Raw genomic sequence first — 21,597 nt, forward strand, 5'->3', positions numbered from 1 at the left:
GAGTCCAATTGCTACTACACTGTACAGAACTGCTTGAAGTTTATGGTCATTGACAGTGGTCGCCTACTGGACAGGGACAGTAAACAATAATGAACCCAATGACAGCAACAATGCAAGTGACAGTTTTGCCCAGCAGATTGAATTTGTGATTAAAAACGGTGATGGAGTGGGAGTCAGTCTGACAATGACAGCTCTCAGATCGACCGAATATTGACATTGTGGATGTAACAGCTGTAAGCACAGAGGGAACTCGGCATTGTACTGAGAGCGCTGGATTTGGGCGGCATGACTGGCAGTGACAGAAAAATTGGCTGTGCGTCAGTGACAGAGTGACAGCGTGAGGTTCAGTGGGCCAGCACTAATGTGACTTAATTTGTCTGATACTGTCTGGATCTGACTTAATCTGTTGGCTGTATGAGGGTGGCAAGAGCATCTCCAACGAGGACAGCTCACTGTGCAACAAAGCGTGTTAAAGAGAAACTGAGCAAAAAAGCTATGATCACCGCCCCCCCCCCCAACACCCTCTACATTCCGGAGGGGACGAGGGACAGGCGGGATCAAGATGTCTTCAAGACACCACGATTGGCTGACATGAACCTGTTAGCCTATCACCGCCGAGCAGCGCCAAGCCTGCCCACCAATGAGGATGCGTCTGGGGACTCGGCTCAGGTCACGTCTCCGCCTTGCACGTGAACATGTTTTGGAAAGATGTAGAGAAATCTTCCGTGTCTACTTCTGTGCTATTCTTGAAATAAGATCCTAAGCCTAGCAGTGCTCCAGCAAGAGTCCGCGGAACCCCACTCAAACTTTCAAAAGAGAGAGTGGGGAGGGGAGAGAGTGGCTAAGGGTCATGGGTCAGGGAACGAGCCTGCAACCCGGCAGCCCCAGCGTCCCAGCATTGGTGGAGGTCGCGGCGCGACGCAGGCCCCGCCCCTTGAGGCCCGCCCCTGGCACGTGACTGTGGCGCGCGGGGCAGGCCGGGCGGCCCCCTCACCGCTCGTACTCCTTACGCGCCGGCCTCAAAATGGCCGCCGTCTGGCGTCTCTGGCGCTGTTGAATGAAGAAAGCTTTATTGTTCCCTTCGGGCAGGAGTGTTCATGTCCTCTATGGCGCTGTCAATAAAGAACGGCAGTTTGAATCGGTGCTGAACAGGTAACCATAGAAACGGGGCTGGGACTCAGCGTGAAGACCCCTTTAGCTGCTGAGGCCCGAGAGGCGCCCCAAATTAGGGGCGCGCTGAGACCCTTCGGCGTGCGAACTCCGCGGGGCTCTTTGCCAAGTCCCAAACACCTCCTCTCGCTCGGGACGCGGACCCCCGGGGGTGGCTCCCACCCCGAGCGCAGGCTCGGCTGTAAGTCTGCGGTGGGGAGAGGCCGCGGGGCCCCGTCGGGGCGCACTCGGCTTGGCCCCAGCTTGGGGCCTGCCCTCGCCCCTTTCCGTCTGCCACTTGGCGCCATCTGAGGCCTCCTCGCCGCTACTTCCCGAGTCTCCCCCACTCTCTTCTGCCAAGTGCACCAGGCGTCGGGAAACCCCGGCCTTGGGCCAGTCCCTACCCCACCCCGTTTTTGTCTGTCGGGAACATATAGTGGTTTTTGCATTTTTAAATGGCGGGGGTGGCGGGGACGGGGAGAAGACTTTCGGGTAATTCGTGAACCGTATATGAAATCGAATACCAGGGTCCACAAGTGAAGTTTTATTGGAGCACAGCCGTGTTCATTGTTCTGTATCATCTGTGGCTCCTTTCTTGCCTCAAGAACTGAGCTGAGTCGTTGCGACAGATTCTGGCATAGCCCGCAAAGCCGAAAATGCTTATTAGGCCTTGCCGTTTGCAGAAGTGTGCCAGCCCCAGCCCTAGAGACAAGCAGACTGGTCAGTGTTGTCCAGCGGTTCTTCTGATCACTTCTCACGGAGTGGGAAACTCCAGTTAAAACTACCCCGTACACCTAAAGCTCTAGCCTTAACTGATCTGTTTGCTCTTCAACATGGGGATTGTTTCCCTTATTTTTGATAACAAAAATAGGCCTACAGTAAGTCAGGTGTTTTATTTGTTTTCATGTCCAGAGGGTTTTTTGTTTGTTTGTTTGTTTGTTAACAACACTTCATAAGTAAGTGCCCATGTTTCCACCTAAGACAGATTCTGAGGTTAAGCTTCCTTAGGGTGCAGTATAGGTCTGGCAAATGGAGCTCACCCCAGCGAGCCCTGTGCTTGGTAACCCACCTCCCACGGCTTCAACTTCTTTCAAGTCTCAACCTGGGGCTCCTTGATTCTGGCTTGAAATTGGATCCGAGTCTGTGTTTGGCTTGTGAAGATATAATTACAACCTCAAAATGAAGTTTTTCTTTACTTAGCTAAATCGTCAAACTTCTGCCATACCCTGCTTTCTAATTTAGATGCCTTTCTTCTCTTAGTAGTTCCCAAACCTAGCTATTCATCACTAGTTTAACTAACAAATGATTTCAGAACACCCCACGCCTGCATGCATACTTTCATGAATCATTCAGTATTTATTGAGCACCTGCTATGTACTAGAAAGGATTCAAATCCCTGGAAATACAGTGGTGAACAAGATCAATGTGGTCTTTAGCCTTTCACAGAATTTAAATTCAGTAGGGTCTTGGAGAGATGGTTTATAGGTAAACAAAGGTAATTTAAACCACAGCTGTCATAGCATCATAGTAAAATTAGTAGTTAATATTTATTAGATGTTTTCTGCATGCTAGTGTACTATGTGCTTTATTTACTTGGATTATCATTCAGTTTTCTCACCAATACTATGACAAAGGTAGTATTAATATTTCCATTTTAAAGATGAGGACACTGAGACTCAGGAGGGATGTTTAGGGTTACATAGCTAATATTCAAGGGAGCTAAGATCTGAACCTTAGCTGGTCACAGCTCCTGGTATTATCCCATGTGTTTATTATCTTTTCTACTGTCTTGAGATGCTCTCAAGGGCAGGACCACCCCTTCTCTGTTTTGTATCAGCTGCTAGCCAGTGCCCACAGCCTGTAATCTCCTAAGTATTAAATAAACAAATTCAGGCCATTGGTTGAGCAAATATTTGAGTTCCTGCTATGTACCGGATACCACTGTGCTAGGCCTTGTGATTACCATGAGCGAGATGGACCTAACACCTCATATCTAAGACAAATAGTGGCATCTGTGATGAGGTAGTCAAACAAGGCTAACCTGGGATAACCTGGGAAACCCCTCTTACCAGGATGGCCCAGCAAGCCACTAGAGAAAGGTAGTTTAAGCTGAATCTGAATCTCTCTGAGCGACAAGGATCCAGTCCAGCAAGAAGGGAGAGGGGAGACAACTGGGAAGGAAGAACTTTTTAATAGGATCAGAGATGGTGAGGTGGCAAGAATTTGGGGTGTTGGAGGATTGGAAGAAGTGAGTAGTTCTGTGATTCAGTTCCATGCTCTGAGTCTCTGGCCCTGAAGCCAGCTTTAGCTGGGTGGCCTGCCCATGGGCCAGTTACAGATTAATGCTGAAAGGCAGATGATGGTACCTCCTCAAAGGGTTGTTGTGTGGATTAAATAAGAGAAAATGTAATAACAGGTTGGGTGTTTTCTTTTTGTTGTTGTTACACATGTTGCTCAATTCCAGTTAGAGAAAACAAACCACAATTTGGCCCCCAACGGAAATTTATTTGAAGTGCTAAATAATAACAAAAACCCAGGATTATGTTACCAACAGAACTGAGGGTGTATATGTATGTTTCTATCTTTGATGGGGGTCGGGGGACAGAACAGATCTTGTTTTTTCTTAATGTTTCTGTTAAGAGAGGAACTCTTCCAAATGGCTTTTAATTTTTTTTTTTTTAACCAAATTATACAACAGTCAGTTCAGAGTACTTTTCATTAGTGTGTTCCTCCTTTGAAGACATGTGCATTTTCTTAAGGCAGTCTAAGAAAATGATAGGTTTCTTCTAGTTGGTGGTCATTTCAAAGTTTGCTCGTAAATGATTTTGGGTTTCCCCCGAAAGTTTTCAAAATAATGTTGCATACTTGATGCAAGGCATCAGATGCTTTAAAACAAGTAGCAGACTTTCTGAATTGGTAAAAATCAGAAGGTGTTTGGGTTCATGAATGTGCAAATTGCAGAGGCAGTGAGAAATCCAGCGAACTGTATAAGAAGATCAGCAATGTCAAGTTTTGCTTTAAACTGTGATGTAATCCGGTCCAGCAAATGGAGCAAAGAACCGGACAGGAGAGTGGCATGTTAATGCGATGTTAACAATAAGCTCTGCATGAAATTGCTATTTTAGGTTTGGGTGGGACCTTCACATTTCAAGTATTCCACTTTTACTCTGTGATTTGGGTCTGGTGGGTTCCAGTAAAGAGAAAGTGCTAACACTAGTTTTGAAGGATAATGTAAAGCTGCAGGAGGAGCGAGGGCATACGAATTGGTTTTTCAATCTATTTTATTTCAGTTCAAAGCATCATTGCAGACAGGCACTGCAGGAAAACGAGCCATACTTTGGCAACACTCAGCTGCTTTTGGAGATTGAAGGAGACTGAGTAGAACCAAAGTGTGGCTTGTTTTCTTGAGCTTTGTGTCTGCAAAGAAGCTTTGAACTGAAATAAAATAGATTGAAAAACAAATTGGTATGCCCTGTTGCCTTATACTGGGTGTTTATGATACCCTTCTGGAGTACTGTGTGTACCAGCACCCGGAGGAAGGCAGTGACCCCTCAGCCGCTTTCAACTCTTCAAGAGAGTGAGTTCTTTGATTTTCACAAGGAAATTGAATTGGAATTTATGGTTTTCCGGATCTCCAATAGGCTGCTTTCTAAAGCCATCATCCCGATAATGTGAAGAAAGCAAGCTGTAGCCATGTAGAGGAAAAGAATTAAATATTAAGGGCACTTAAATTCAGAGATGAGATTGTCACTGTCTTCAAGTCATGGGGGGGGGGGTGCAGTGTGTCACTTGCCGAGACCGTTGCAGTTTTGAGGCTTCTGCAGGCCTCAGCAGAAAGGGGTAAGTAAAGAGCGCTGGCTTTCCTTATACTTCCCCAGTGGTGGTGTTTAACCCCAAATCCTCCAACTCATGACACCCAAGTATTTCATTACTTTAAATGAAGTAAATACATTATAGCTGATCCTGGCTTGTTAATCTGGGGTAAGTGGTTGAGTTTCAGGGGACCCACAAATCCTTTAAATTTGTCTGGGTGTCATTTTTTCTGGGGAGTGAGCCCATTTCTCTAATCGGGTCTCAGAGGGATCCTTGACCTTCAAGGTGCAGAGCTGACAATGAAATGTCACATGTGATACCACTGGCCCAAAATAGTGTTGAACAACCCCCTGAAACCAGTTACTTCTTACCGCTGCGTGGTCTTGACTATAATTTTGAAAGTATCTTTTTGGGCCTTGTTTCCTGTCAAAAGAGGCCAAGTGAGCATGTCTGGTAGAGGTTATTTACCCAACGAGGTACTTTGGAAATGCCTCAGAGGTCATTGTCATGATTTTACAGAAGACTGCCACACTGGCGATGTGTTGCCTTGGCAACCTTGGTAGCAGTTGCCCTATTAGTCTCTTCTGACAGGTCAAAGGAAGAGTGGTTAACAGCCTAAGACGTGGGCTCTAGGCATCAGCTTCTTGCAGATGGACTCGATTCCTCAGGACTGTAGGAGAGTAGGGTTAGGAGGGAGAGAGGAGGAGAGGGATGGGTTGAGGGAGGCAGAGACCGAGGAGTGATGGAGGGGAGGTGCTCTCCCTCCTTTGTCCTGGCATCCCTGTGTTGTCTGTGAAGGGAAACGGCTCTTTCTGAAACCAAACTTACCTCACTTACCTAAAAAAAAAAAAAAAAAAAAAAGTCAACTCGAAGATACAGTTTCTGGTTTATTAGTACTCAAATGGAAAGAAAAGAACTATTTTCAGGTCTTTATCTTGGAATGTTTGCAAACATGGGACCTCAGTAGAAAACTGCTGTGTGCCACGGTTGGTTTGGCCCATACGGTGTTTATCAATGAGTGCTTACATTTACAGAGAGAGATTTTTACATCTATCTGACCCCTGGATACATTGGCATGAGTGACTTCTGCTTTTAGCAGAGTCTAATTTCGGGGCTCTCAATGTTTGATGAAGTAAAATTTTTTTTTTTTTTAAGATTTTATTTATTTATTTGACAGAGATCACAAGTAGGCAGAGAGGCAGGCAGAGAGAGAGGAGGAAGCAGGCTCCCCGCTGAGCACAGAGCCCGATGTGGGACTCGATCCCAGGACCCCGAGATCATGACCCGAGCCGAAGGCAGCGGCTTAATCCACTGAGCCACCCAGGCACCCCTTGATGAAGTAAATTTTTAAGAAGGAAAGGGCCCAAGAAGGATGAGGACGATTAGAAACAAAGGATCCCTCGCTTTTGAGAATCTCAATATTGGTTACTTGAAATTTATTAAAATATAAAAACAAAGTGAACGGTATGTGGTTCTGTTTCTGATTGTGAGAAAATACTGCAAGAGGTCATCTAACCTGCTACTTTCATCTGTTTCTAGCTTTCAAAGACTGCAGTCTGACTGGTGGATTTTTGTCCTTGACTCCTTGTCCCCACTCACACTGAAGGATGGTGTCAGGGGCTCTGGCAGCAGTGAACTTGCCATTTTTCTTCCATCCGGTGCTTATCTTTGATTCCTAGTCTCAGTGGATGGCACCAGAGAGTTGCAAAAGGCAGAAAGTCCCCCCATGTTCTTCCCCTTCTGTCAACTCCCCACCCTCCTTCCACTCCCTACCCACAAATAGCGCACATTTATTTAGGCTACAAGCCTATTGATGTCCCTTTTCTCTTTTGGTTAAAGCTACTATAATCTCTCGTCCTGAATTACTACAATAGCCTCAGAGCTGGCCAGCTGGCTTCTTCCTTTGTTCCTTTCTAATCTATTTTGTACACACTTGTCAGTGATCTTTATAAAGCACAGATCACATGTGATTGTTTCCCCCTTGCTTCAGACTCTCAGATGGCTCGCCTGCCCTCAGGATAATGCAGTTCCTTGGCTTGGCCTTTGCTGCCCTCAGACTCTGTCTTAAGTCTCATCTTAACTCTTTTCCCTCCCTCCTCTCTCACCCTTCTACTTGAGCACCAGTTCGTCATGCTCAGTGGGCCCAGAACTTCATCCTTCCCAGGACAAGTAGGCTGCACTCTGGGGCTTTGGAGTTTCCTGGCCATGTTACTTACCAGGCCGGTAGCAGTGCCACTCTCTGCACTGACCATTAGATCACTGAATGTTGTTTGGGCTTTCTATGTCATTCCTTTGTCCCGGGACCATGTGCCGCTTCAAATATGTAGTCAAATACTGTCCCGAGGTCAGTATTTCCCAAGTATTTTCTCTGGTTCTCATGCCACCAACTTGATAAGCTTTATCAACAGGCTCATTTGTTTTAAACTTTAAGATTTGCTTTTAAAAATCTCATTTTGTTTTTTTAACTATGTAAGCCATTTATGTGTTTCCAAAATCAAAACTATGTAACAAGTTGCATTCACAGAAGATTATTTCATACCTGATCCCCCTCCTCTGTCTCTCTTGAGTCTTATGTCAAAATTTGGGGGTTTTTGCCCATTTGTTAGGTAAGAAATAATTTCAGTATAGTTTAAATTTGTTTTCTCCTTTAATGAGATATGAGCTATCTGCCCAATGTCTGTGATATAAGTTGCAAAAATGTTTTTTCCAATTTGTCGTATCCCTAAATTTGCATATGTTGTTTTATTGCTGTACAAAAGTTTTTCATCTTTACATATTATATTTATGGCTTGTACAGTGTATTACTTTAGATTTTGAGTCACAGTTAGGAATTTCGCCTGCTCTTAATTTATGGGGAATTCATTAGTGTTTTCTCTCAGTATATCTATGGTTTCATTCTTTATGTTTTAAACATCTAAGGTTCTTATCCTTTTGGAATTTATCTTGACATTTGGTTTGAGGAAGGATCCAATTTTATCTTTTCCACAATAGCCAGCCAGGTATTCCAACATCTCTTATGAAAAATTCTTATCAGGGTACCTCCATGGCTCAGACAGTTAAGCACTGGCTCCTGATTTCGACTCAGGTCATGGTCTTGGGATCATGAAGTTGGGCTCCACCTAGGTTTGAAGCCCACTTAAGACTCTCTCTCCCTCCCTCCCACCTGCCCTGTTCTCTCTCTCTGAAAAGAAAGGAAGAAAGAAAGAAAAGTTCTTATTTTTTGCCTATCGATTTGAGATGCTGTTTTAATTGGATACTAAACTGTTGTATACATTTGGGTTTCTTACTGGATTTTCTATTCTATTCCATTGGTTTGATTGTCGATTCATATGCTATTATCTTAACCGTCTTAATTTTAGAGGCTTTATAATTTTTTTTAACATCTGGAAGGGCCAGTTTTTCCATATTGCTCTTTCCTAGTGCTTTTCTGGCTGCTTTTGCTTGTTTATTCTGCCATATAAACTTTATAACCAATTTGTTTAGTTTTAGATAGCAACAAACGGATGGTATTTCTATTGAGATTATGTTAAATTTATTATTTAGCTTAGAACTGACATCTTTATGATGTTGAGTCTTCTTATCCAAGATCTTGGCCCATCTTTCCATTTGCTCTGGGCTACTTTTGTGACCTTTCAAGAGTGTTTTATGTTTTTTCCTATAAATTTTGTATGCTTCTTGTTAAGTTTGTTACATTTTCAGTCTTAACTTTTTTTTTTTTTTTTTTTTTTTTAATAATCCCTTTGGGAGTCCCTCCAGAACTTCTCGAGGGGTGTTACACACCCATGTACTCAAAACTTTTTGTGTGTCATTTCAGATGGTTCATAGATGTACCCCCAGCCCATCCTGTTATGTTGTCCCCTCAAAACCTCTTCTCTTGTCTGCCCTCCTCCCTTCTCAGTACGTAGCTCCGTGTCCTACATACAGTAGGCAGTCTGTGCATATTTGTTGAATGGATGAATAAAGCAGGAAGGGAAAGATGAAAGTAGATAAAAGAGCGAGCCTATAAGACCCATATATGCAAAGATTGTCCTTGTACAGACATCCAGATACTCCTAAGTGTACAGTCTGCAGCTGTTAATTCACTGGTTGTTCTCCTTGACCTCATCCCGGAACTTTAAAAAATAGCATGTTGATAATGATAGTGACCATTTATTGAATACCACAAAGTGCCAGGCTCTGGCTAGGTATTTTCCATAATTATTTCTGGTAATCTTTACAGCCACTAAGCAATAGATATTAATATCTCCATGAAAATATGGACGTTTCAAACACACAAAAGTGTGACTAGCATTGAACTCCCATATACATGTTACCTCCCTTTTACAGTAGAGGAAGCAGGTTTTGAAAAATTAAGTAGCTCAAGGTTACAAAGTTAAAGTCAGGTTTGGAACCCAACTCTTTTTAGCTCTTTATTAAGGTTATTTTTCAAATTTTAAACTCCCAACTGGTGAGGGAAAAACGGAAACAAGGGAGACAGTCAGACCACTCCATTCTAAACTCCAGCTCACAGTATCACTTGAGTCTTCCTTTCTAATTCGTATCACAAAGATTCCAACCTCGCTTCTCTTTGCAAACACTAAGCCCTCCCATCACCCCTCCCTCTTGCTTCCCTTATGTTCTGCTCTCACTTGCCTGCTCTTGGCCTAGTTTTATCAGTGGAGTCCAGTATTAGTTGACTTGTAAAGGCCTGCCAGTGTTTTGAGACCCGGCTCTCAGCATGATATTGGGAACATAGTAGGAACTTATGAATTTAAATAACAGTGAAATTTGCTGCTCTTACTCATTTAGCCCATAGGTTTAGTGTGGTACTGTAACTTGTGAATGATGCTCTGACGGCCGGCAGTCATTAGATCTGACCCCCCTAGATACTGGCTGCTCATATAGCCGGTGCTCTGCTGTCAGCGGCCCTCAGTTCCAGGCAGGTTCGAACCTTTCTAAGGTCAAAGTCCGAAACAGCAGAATAATTGGCCCCTGGAGTTCTGGGATTTTTTTTTCTTAGGCAGTGAAGTGTTGAGGATGAAATTTTCCACGTCTTCCTTTGAACATTTTTGAGCAAATGCTATGGAATCCCATAGGTTCTTTCCCAAAGTTAGAAGCAATAGAGAAATTATCCTCTTTTTGCATTTTGTTGTTGTTGTTGTTGTTAGTTAGCTCCCCAAGTTAACCCCTTGTTAGCCTCAAGCAAACTCCCTCGTGATAGACAAGAGAAAGCTGGAGATGAAAATTATTCCTCCTCTTCAAAGACAAAAAGCTTTCAGAACTTGAAGGAGAGGAGGATGGAGCTCATCTGCCCAGTGTGCACAGAGGTCTAGCGAAGGTTGGGTGAGCTGCATGGTATCACAGGGCAGTAATTGGGCATTGGGAGCTCCACAGTCTCCAGTGCTGCTGATAGTCAACTGCTGAAGTGTAAGAAGAGTACGAGTCCAAGCTGAAGGTGATCTGTTCTCTGAGATAGGGTTATGCTGAATTTCTTCTCTCTATAAGGACAGCTTTAGTTAAGGGTGTTTGGCGGGGCTCAGTAAAGATTTGCTGGTTGGACAGGGACACACTGTCCCCTGACTAAGGAAATGGGGTCTTAGAGCCCTAGCCCTGCTCATGCTGCATGGGTTCTACCTTCCCCAGTAGCACCATCATGTGCCTCATGACCTTGACAAGTGTGGGTGGCACCTTATATACCACAGAATAAGTAACCTCTAAATTAATGGCATCTCTTCTTATTTGAAAAACACCTTATTTATGTACACTCTCAGTGATGAGCACTGGGTAATGTACAGAATTGTTGAATCTCTGTATTGTACACCTGAAACTGACATAATGTTGTATGTTACTATACTGGAATTAGAAACAAACAAACAGCAGCAACAACACCCACTCCCCCCACTTTCTTTACTATGTATCTCTGCATTGCCTCTGAACAGAGACGTGACCAAAAAAGTAGGAGAAAGAATGAGGGATCGAGAACTTCACTGCTTTTTCAGTTCCCACGCTTGGACGGTATCCAGCGGGGAAGATTCCGGCTCTGGAGTCAGACAGCGTGGGCTCATTTACCGACCCTAGTGCTCACCAGCTTTGTGATTTGGGGCAAGCCATTTACTTTTGATAGGACTCTACTTTCTCATTTGAAAGTGGAATTAATAATAGTAACTACCTCACAGGTTTTGCAAAAATTATGTAAGGCTACCATGCAAAGTGCTTGGCATAAGGCCTGGGTTATAATAAACATTTGCAAATGTTAGCTCCTATTGTTAGATCCCTACCTTAACCCTTCCGAACTGTGTCTTTTTCCCTTTCCAAAATGTGTTTTTCATTGCTGTCCACTTGAAATAGGTACCAAAAACATAGGTAACAGGAAAGGTCTCATGTCTGACCTGGAAGATCTTAAGACACTCATCAGCATCTCCTATTTCCTCATCTACACAATGTGGGAATTGGACCAGGTGATTTCAGAAGTTCCTGTTATCTCCTGCTAATTTTCAATGAATTTAAGGCTTTCAGTTCTTTCAGATTGAAGCCCAGTACTAGGCCTCTATGAGAGACCTAACCTACCCCATTTCCTTACTGACTGTAAGAAAACAGGGTAGGTTTCCTTACAGTCGGTTTCCACCTCAGACCAGTTTGAAACTAGCAGTGTGGTGGTCTATAAAGTCTGTTCTTTAAAAAAAAAAATGCAGTATTTGACATATAGAAGATACATTCATAACTTATATAAGTGATAAAGCAGAGTGATTTTTAAAAAGTACATCTGTGAACTAGTTATCCAGCCTAAGAACTATAAAATGAAATAGTTTGGCAGGTGGATTTTTTATGTTTCCTTTTGACATTTAATGAATGTTTATAGTGTTACCGGAGATGTCCTTTAAATATATGGACTCCTATGCACGCAGGTTTATTAGTGCTTATAAGCCACCCCACCAAAAAGTGCTAATATCCCCATTTTACCTACAAGGAAAGTGAGGCCTAGAGAATTAGGTCTCTTGCCTAAAGTCACACAGCTGTTAAGAAGAACAGAGCCGTGATTCACCCCCTGGGCACGCGGGGGGGCTCTAGAGCCTCTGACCCTTAGAGCTGGGCACCAGTCTCTCCAGTCACCAGCGCTAGTTTGGTATTATGTAGTTGCCTGAGCTCACTAATTTCTGCATTAAATGGGTATTTTTGAATTTGACCTTTGGTATGGTGTTCCGTGTCTGGATCGATTATTCCCAGCTGAGCAAAAGCCTGTTTTCATAATCGAGTTGGTGAAACCTCAGAACTTACCCCCATCTTCAGATCACTGCAAGGTGCTTGTAAGTACCAGTGACAAAGCCACGAGCCTTTTTTTTTTTTTTTTTTTTTTTAAAGCACCTAAAAGGTTGGATATAAAAGCATTGGAGTGATGATTGCTTGTTGAGACTCTTGACTGTGGGATGGAGGAGTCGCAGTAGGTGGGAGATAGTCGCAGCCCCCAGTCCCTCGCTGGACGACAGTGTTGCTCCAGAGATTTTGCAGTTTGGCCTGTGAAGAGGCATCGTGGGTGAGCAGCTGAATCAGGAGCTGCGCGCCCCGGAAAGGCAGGCAAAAGACAGATAAGCCTCTCAAAGCCTCCTTCCATTAGAATAGCCTTGAAAAATCACTTGTTTCTAGGAGTTCGAAGATAAGAGGCCACAAGCAGTTTGTTACGCTGACCGTTTTGATGTTTTGTCTCACTGGGTTTTATAGAATGTCTCCAAAGAAGAGTTTCATTAGAAATTGAGAGAATCTGGAAAAAGAAATGAGTTTAATATAATGGTTATTATAGGCTTATCAAGAATCAGATGCTGTCAGTTTTGAGATGTGGAAAACCACCTTTCTAGTGGACTTTAGTCCGTTCTGTCTTCACCTCCTTGAGAATATAGTGGTGGGGTGGTGGCAGCGGTGGTGAGTTAGTGGCTAGCAGCTGATGCATTTATTGAGCACTTACTGTGTCCTCAGTGCATACTGCCGGTGCTTTAGGTGTATTAACTCATTTCATCTTCTAACCACCCAGTGAGAGAAGTACCAGTATTTCCCCTATTTTGTAGATGAGGCACCTGCGCCCCTCAAGCACACATTTTGCGATTGGACATTCAAGCTGTACACCAGGTAGCCTGGCTCCAGCTCCATCCTTTACCACTAAGCTACACTGCCACTCAGGACAGCCATGGACCCTCTGCCCCGGGTAGTGTGCAGTTGGACAGCATTGCGTTTAATTTGGAGAACCTGTGGACTCTTCTTTCCTTTCCCAGTCCATGCACTCAGGTTTAAACCCCATGGTAGACACATGTAAATTCCCTGCAGGCAGAGATTCTATCTTACTTAATTTTGCTTGGTACATAGTAGGAACTAACTAAATGTTTAATGAATGACTAGGTTGTTAGAAATGACACTGGCTTTGAAGCCAGCCAGACCTACCTGGGTTTCTATTTTTAAATTTCCTTGTTATAAAAGTAATACATGTTTATTCTAAAAAAATTCTGTAATATATGAAGAAGAAGAAAAATCCTCCATCATGACACTACTTAGGAATTCACTGGTAGCATTTTGATATATTTTCTGTCTTTAATTGCAAATGTGTACATGCATGTACATACATTTTCTCTCTCTTTTTAAAAAAAGATTTTATTTATTTATTTATTTGATAGAGATCACAAGTAGGCAGAGAGGTAGGCAGAGGGAGAGGGGGAAGCAGGCTCCCTGCTGAGCAGAGAGCCCGATGCAGGACTCGATCCCAGGACCCTGAGACCCTGACCTGAGCCTAAGGCTGAGGCTTAACCCACTGAACCACCCACGCGTCCCATCAGTTTTTTTTTTTAAAGATTTTATTTATTTGACAGCGAGAGATCACAAGTAGGCAGAGAGAGGGGGAAGCAGGCTCCCTGCTGAGCAGAGAGCCCGATGCGGGACTCGATCCCAGGACCCTGAGATCATGACCTGAGCCGAAGGCAGCGGCTTAACCCACTGAGCCATCCAGGCGCCCCGCGTCCCATCAGTTTTAAACCAAATGGGAATTATATATACAATTGCATGCTGTTTTTTTTTCCTTTTAGTATATTAAGAGCATTCTTCATGTTATTAAAAATCTTTAAGAGCCTTATTAAAAAATTTATTTAGATATAATTCGCATACCATACAGTTCATTGTTTTAACATATACAACTTAAAAGTCTGTGTAACCATCACCACTTTATAATTCTAGAACATTTTGTCACTCCAGAAGAAAACCCCGCACCCGTTAGCATTCACTCCCCAATTCCCCCTCCTGCCAGCCCCTGGCAACCACTAGTCCACTTCCTATCTCTACGGATTTGCCTGTTCTGGACAGGTCATATAAATGAACTCTCCAGTACGTAGCCTTTCATGACTGGCTTCTTTCACAGAGCATAGTGTTTCTAAATTTCACTCCGTTGTATGTTTTCTATGTTTTATTCCTTTGTATGTCTGAAGAATATTCCATTGTATGGATATGCATTTTGTTGGTTCATTACTCAGTTGGTGGATGTTTGGGTTGTTTCTAGGTTTTGGCTGTTGTGTATAATGCTCCACATGTGGATATAGGTTTTCATTTCATTTGGGTTGGACCTAGAATTGGAATTGCTGGCTCATATAGTATCTGTTTCTTCCACAGTGGCTGTACATTTTACATTCCCACCAACTATGTGTGAGGCTTCGAATTTCTCCACATCCTCGAGACACTTGTACTTTCTGCCTGTTTGTGTGTGTTTTGTTAGGCATCCTACTGGGTTGGGGTAGTAGCTCTTGGCAGTTTCCATGTCTATTTCCCTAACAACAACTGATACTGAACATCTTTTCATGTGCTTATTGGCCATTTTATATATCCTCTTTGGAGAGAGATTTATTCCAATCCTTTGCCTGATTTTAAGGGGCTTGTCATTTTGCTGGTGAGTTGTAAGAGTTCTGGATACTGTATTCTGATATGCTATATATATATATTCTGGATACTAGACTTCTATCAGGTAAATGAGTTGAGAGTATTTGTTCCCATTCTGGGCTTCTCTTTTTCTTTCATAACAGTATCCTTTAATACACAAAAGTTTTTGAAGATGATAAAGTCCAATTTGTTTATATATTTATTTATTTTTGGTTGCTTGTGCTATAGGTACAGAGGAACCTAATTTTTACTGACTGCATATTTCATAATATGTCTGTATATCATATTTACTTAAAATCTTCATATGGTACAACTCAGTTTCCAGTTTTTTACCAGTGGTGCTATTCTTCTGAATTCAGTATACATAAATAATTCATTATATCTCTAATTAATTATTTCCATGTAGATGGGAGTCCTAGAAGTGGGTCTAAAGGTATAAATATTTAAAAAAAATTTCTTCTATTATGGGCTTATCATTCTTTTTCATTTATCTATAATTATACAACAGAATATGTAAACATTCTGGTAAAACAATCAGACAGTGCGTATAGAGTATATCCTTTCCAAACCCCCCAAATTCTCATGTCTCCCTCCAAAGACACTTTTTATAGCTCTAGATGAGCAGATTACTTACTGTATTACTTCTTGAAGGATTTTTACCAGTTTGTACTTCCTTTGGCATTGTGTATGCACCTGTCTCAGTGCTCCCTCCCTTGTGTTATTAGTAAAAGTATTATTTTTATAATAATAGCAGCTAACACTGATCATTTACTGTTGACAGGAACTTGGCTAAAACAATTTCAGATGCATTATCCCATTTCTTCTTCACACACACACACACACACACACACAGTAAAGACGTTAAGGTCACAGTGATTAAGGTGACTTGCCCACGGTCACTAAGTGTTTGAGTTAGGCTTTAAACTGAAGTCCGCCAAATCAGAGTGCGTGATCTAAAACTACTGCTTATCAATTAAATATTATTGTTGCAAAATTTTTCCAATTTGATCACTTCAAAATAGCATCAGTGTCTTAATTTGCATTTCTTTAATTATTCATAAGGGTGAACTTTTTAAATCAGTTGGACTTTTTTATTTCATTTGTGAGTTTTCTTTATCCATTTAAAAAAATTTAAATGTTAATTTGTTTTCTTTATTGATTTGTATGAGCTTTCTATTCTGATATTAGCCACTCATTTTTCACTTCTTATGACACGCTTATCATTTATCTTTTAGTTTTGTTGATACTGTTTTTTTTGGAGGTGTATGTTTTTATGTTATCACATCTATTGGTTATTTGTGATTTATGTGTAAAAAAGCCTTTTCCATCATGACTCAGTTACATGTTCATTAAATATGTTATCTTTTAAATATCTTATTCACTTTAAAAATGTGGTTTTTCTTTCTATTATTTTTGTCAAGTCACAAATCTACCTTATAATTCTATGAATAACAATGGATTGGGGAATTTGGAATCATATATTCTTCGAGACACTTTTGGGCAGTTTTCTGGCTTGAGGATAATTATTTTCTCATGAAAGAGCTATCAGTGATTGATATTTACTTAACATTCAAAGAAAAGAATAGTAAATGTGCTGTCTCCCACACCTAGTGCTAATGGCCGCCAGTCTGTGAGATATGTGGGAAGCCCTCCCTGTTTAGCCCCTCCCCTGTTTTGTATATTTAGGAATTTGGTATTTTGGCTCCAATGCTGTCTTGAAAACCCAGAAATCTGGGGCCTGGGTTTGGCCATTATCTAGGTACATGACTTGGCAGGTCACTAAATTTCTGTATCTTTTCATCTGTAAAAGGTCTAAATTACATAGTCTCTAAGGAGAATTTTAGTTGCAAAATTCCCTGACTTTTATTATCCTTCTGATGAAGAGTCATTTCCCCTGTTTGGTATTGATAAGTACTTTTTAAAAAAGTTGTCATTAGTGATGTGTGGCAGAGTAGCTGAAGAGAGGCAGAGCGACAGGTGACAGAGTGCATGGGTGGGGGGAGGGGGTGAGGAGCAGGGGGAAAGGGGGTGAGGACTGAATCTGGTAATAGCCGGGGAGAAGTTAGAGGGTGGCTGAGTTTGAAGTGAGCTGAGAGCTTCAGTGGGTGAAGCTGCTTGCCGGGAAAGTTGTTCTGATCCCATAGATGCTCAGAGCGCACTGGGTGGAAGCCCTGGGGCTGTGGCAACAGGCGCACACTGCCTGCCTCTGGAGAGCGAGCAAAAACTCAGCACGTGGTCTGAGCTACTAAATACATGCACAGGGTTACCTCAGAGACAAAGCTGAGTCCTGCTTTTTCAAAAGAGAGATGGGAGCCACCGAAGAGTACAGGCGACAGAAGGGACAGAGCAGAGCACTTTGTGGGGCCAGGGTAGTGTACGCTGTGCTCAGGCTCTACCTGTCTGGGCCAAGGCAGATGCCCCCAGTTCTCACTGAATGTTGGTAGCACACAGTCTCTTCTGATGACACTTGACTTTGCTGCTGGAATTTTGTCACGTGTAACTGTAAAGAGTAGACCTATTTCACTAATACATTAACTAATAAATTCACTTTCTAATTTATACTCCTTTTAGGAGTGAGACTGTGTTATCGAACCTCCAAAGTCCAATTAACTGTGAGACTTAAATGGGACAGTGTTTTGTATCTGGAAGGTTGACAGTCAGACAATCAGACTTTTGGTAAATTAAGTTCAGGCCATCAAGGGAAGTCTCTTGGCAGCCAGCCAGCCTGGCTGTTGCAAGGGCACTCTTTCCAGATATACCTCTCCATCCATCTTTCAGCAGAGACCAGCAGAAGAAATAAGGCATCTCAAACGCAAGTGCTCCTGTCAGGCCAGCCAGCAGCACATCTCTGCCTGTGGAGAGGGGTTGAGGAATGCTAACACCCAGCCCAGAAATTCTGTCAAGACTAAGGTAGTCATTAAGAACAGGGAACCAGCAGATCTGCATTTAAACGGTGCTCAGACTTTTTAGCTGTATTGTCTTGGGCATAACCTGTTAGACATTACTTTCCTCATCTGTACATTAGGGGTAATAAGGGTATCTACCTCATAGGGATGTTAGGAAAATGAATGGAAAAGTATTTGGACAGTGCGTAGCACAAGGCTGGACGTTATTACCATCACAGAGCAGTTGGTGACCTTGCCAAAGGCCTTCAAGAGATTGAAGCATATGGAAAAGAGCAGAGACTGGGGATTGGGCAGAAAGGGTGTTTTAATCACCTCTTACCCTGTTGCTGAGGGAGGAATTCCTACCCTAGGGGTTATGGGGGTGGCTAATGCATGACACTGGACATGGGCAGATGAGACTGGCCGCAGCTTTTATTAGTCACATAGACTCACAGCCCCAGAGGAGGACACAGCTGCTGCTCAGGGCCACACAGGCTCGCCCTCAGGAGCAGAGTGAACCATCAGGGGCTGTGGGAGGCGGGCTTTGCAGGATCTAAAAGGTAGGGTGCCTCCTGGTTTCTGCCAGGGTGTGTGATTGGCCTGCTAGAATAATCTTGGGGGCTGATAAGGAACTGAAACCCACTACTCAGGGGGTAGACAGGAGCTGCACCTTAGTCCCTTTGATAAGGAGGATTGTTTGGCTCAGGGACCTTGTCTACCAGAGCAGAATGGGTAGGAGAATTTGTAGTTAGGTCACTTGAGGCCTTCCTGATTTTACCAATTGACAGGGCAGCATGGAATATTGAGCCTTGATTTTAGACTTTGTGGCACAAGAGAGAATGCAGGTCTTGAAACGCTGTTCCATACAGCTGTCGGGGAAACCTGGTAGAAGGCTGTGGAAGATCAGTAGAGTTGCCCGATTCTGGGGAAGACAAACGGCATAATGGCTGGAAAGGGAATACACAGGGGTTCATACGTAGTGTCATAAGCAGAGATCTCTTCATTGTTTGCAGTTTAGCGTACGTTCATGGATTGGCTCTACCATCCTAGGCCCTTCCAAGGCCTAACCAGGTTCGGCTGACCACGTTAGATCAGGAGCAGTTTGACTTTTGGTTACTGTGGCAGCAGCCAGGGAAGCCAGACTAACCGTGGAAGGCCAGACTGCTGAAATGTATTCTGCAGGAGCTGGGGTTGGGGCCAGGCCACAGAGCTATTCGCCTTAGGCATGGTTATTGGAGTCCTCCATGTCTTGTAGGTTTTATTCCCAGAGCTGTTAGGGAATTTGCTTTTCTGACTGGAGCCAAAGACAAGTGCAAAAGGGAAGGATTTGAAGATGACTTGAGATTTTTTTAGAGGTACTTAAGACATAATAATTTGATATGAAAAAAGTGATTGGAGAACAGGCAGGGCTGTACAGTGCTTTGTTCCTCGGAGAGGGTTCTTGGACCGACAGTATCCGTATCACCTGGGGCTTATTAGAAATGCAGAATTCAGGCCCTACCCCAGAACTTCTGGATCAGATTCTTCTTTTCTTTGATGGATCCCCAAGAAGCCCTTCTAGTGGATAGAAGGGCAAGATATTTAGGTCAGGCAGCCTGGATTAAGATCTCAGTTCCTCTTCCTATTTGCTATATGATCTTGGGCCTGAACCTTACACCTATTAGGATTTATTGTGAGTTGGGTTTACCTATCATGCTGGATTGTTAGTATTAAAGGAGGGAATGTAAGAAGTGCTTAGAAACACAGTAAGGTACTTAATTATTAGTAGCTCTTACTAGTAGTTATTTGGTAATATCTATAATTTGGCAGAATATGAAAAGAAAGAGCAGGGATATCATTCTGGCTAACTCTGTCATGAGACATGAGTTGATAATCATGAAAAATATGGTCTCCTGAGCTGATGGGGCAGTGGATGTGGTTGGCTCGCTAACCAGTTCCCTCAGGCTGAGGCTGTAAGTATACTTGTTTAGTAACCAAGTCCCGACAGCTGTGCTTCCTGATGGCCACTGAGCTCTAGGAAGGGAACATTATCTGCAAAAGTGGTAGCTAAGACGTGGCATCCAGCAAGGCCTTCACATTATAGAGGACAGAACCATGGCGTGAGAATGGAGACCCGGGCTCACTTCTGCCCCTTGGTAACTCATGCCCCTTAATGCATTTAATATCTCTGAGCCTTAGTCTTCATCTGTAAAACGAAGATGAATGGGATGAGGTGTAAATCCCAGCACACAAGCAGGTATCATCCCTGTGTCATCCTTGCTTGGTTTCTACCATTACTGCTCACTAGACAGCATCCAGAGCCCCAGAGGAGAATTTTATCCTTGATGCCGCTTGAGAATCTTCACTCCTAGGATTTTTCGGAGCTGTTCAGGTTACTTGGATTTCCCAGTGACTAGAACATACCATAGGAAAGCACCTAGGCCATTCAGTATTGCTGTAAGTCTTAAGGACAGGAACTGTAGGAGACCAGACTCTGGAACCGAATGATGAGGATGACCGTGATATACCACTCGTTAGAAACAACAATGGCAATGCACAGGACAGGATACTGCCACGAGCCCAGGGATGCCAAATACGGAGACCTCACCCCTTACACTACATGTTGGTGCCTTTCAGGCCCTCCGTGTAAGACAGGACCAAATGACAGCTGTTTTTGAAATTGAGAAATCTGGGCCCACTAAAAGCTGCAGTCACCCTTTTCTGACCTCACCCATCCACCTTGCATTCTCAGAAATAATTGCTAGTGGTTCTCTTTTAACTTAGCTGATTCCTTAGATACCTTACATTTAAAATCATCTTTTTGTGTGTAGCAAATGCCCCATTTCTTGTCTCTGAATGTGTGATCTTTGCTCTAATTATGTGGAGCGTGCCTGTTACTTCACCTGACTCTGGTTGTTTGTGAGATACTAAATAGCCATGGGGTTAAAGCCGACTTGGATCAAAGAGCAACTCAGCCTCCCAGGACCTCAGTTTCCTCCCTTAAAAAGGGAAGAGATTGGACTAAGGTCATTTGGTCATGCGACAAGAGTACGTGATAGATAAAGTAATGAACTTCTGTTTGCTGAAAGCAATGAATAGGGCTCTCCAAGGTCTCTTCCACTCTCTGGTTCCAGCAGAGCCCAGGCATCAAGGTAGAAGTAAAGATTTTATTTAGGAGAAAGGTATTATCAACAGCAACAGAACAAAACAACACAAAAAAGAAACAAACAAAAACTTTAAGCAGATAAGGTTGCATTGAGCCAGACTGTAAGAGAGGTCTTGGACTGTGAGATAGATGGGCCCAAAGGAGAGGGCAGAATTGTTAGGGCAACCAAAATCGAAGACCCTTGATGAAGTAATAGAATGGCTTTTCTCTCGTGTATGTTGGAACACACAAATCCAGGCAGAGGTGGGCCCAGCTTCTCCATGGAACTCCGTAATACAGGATGTCTGAGGCTACAGCCTGTATAGACAACATAATAGAAGACGCCTGTTTTTCCTTTCCATTGCCAGGCACTTTCCTTATTAGTCCAGCCCTCCTGTCACTGGGAAAGCTCTGCTCTCATTGTGCTATTCCTGTTTCAGAAGCTCCTCTCTCAAAGCAGGTGGAGGTTCCTCGGCTCATTTTCTGCTCCCCCCAACCTCCGTAGCCTTGTGCTCCCCCCATCCTCTTCCGCCAGTGGTTTTGGAGACCCACCCTGGCCAGCCCAGTGTCCATAATAATGATGGCAGCTAGTTACTGCATGTCCTTCCAGAGCCGGGTGCAGTGCCAGTGTCCTGGACACATACACGATTTCCAGCACACGGGCCAGATGTGCCTCTTCTGGAACGGAGTTCCTCTTTGTGGCTCTTCCTCTGCTTGGAGCTCTCCACCTTTCACCCTGGCCTG

General features: G+C 43.3%; 1 protein-coding gene across 4 annotated transcripts in view; it reads left to right on the plus strand.

Annotated features, from left to right (window-relative positions):
* The first annotated feature begins 978 nt into the window (after nucleotides 1–978).
* The window catches only part of ZBTB40 (zinc finger and BTB domain containing 40), a 73,710-nt gene continuing 53,091 nt past the window's right edge, over nucleotides 979–21,597 (plus strand). For all 4 annotated transcript variants that reach the window (XM_059135189.1, XM_059135192.1, XM_059135193.1 and 1 more), the window contains exon 1: nucleotides 979–1,152. The gene's annotated coding sequence lies outside the window, so the exon portion shown is untranslated. The remainder of the gene's footprint in view (nucleotides 1,153–21,597) is intronic.

Source organism: Mustela lutreola, chromosome 10 (genome assembly GCF_030435805.1).
Source record: "Mustela lutreola isolate mMusLut2 chromosome 10, mMusLut2.pri, whole genome shotgun sequence".
NCBI classification, from domain to species: domain Eukaryota; kingdom Metazoa; phylum Chordata; class Mammalia; order Carnivora; family Mustelidae; genus Mustela; species Mustela lutreola.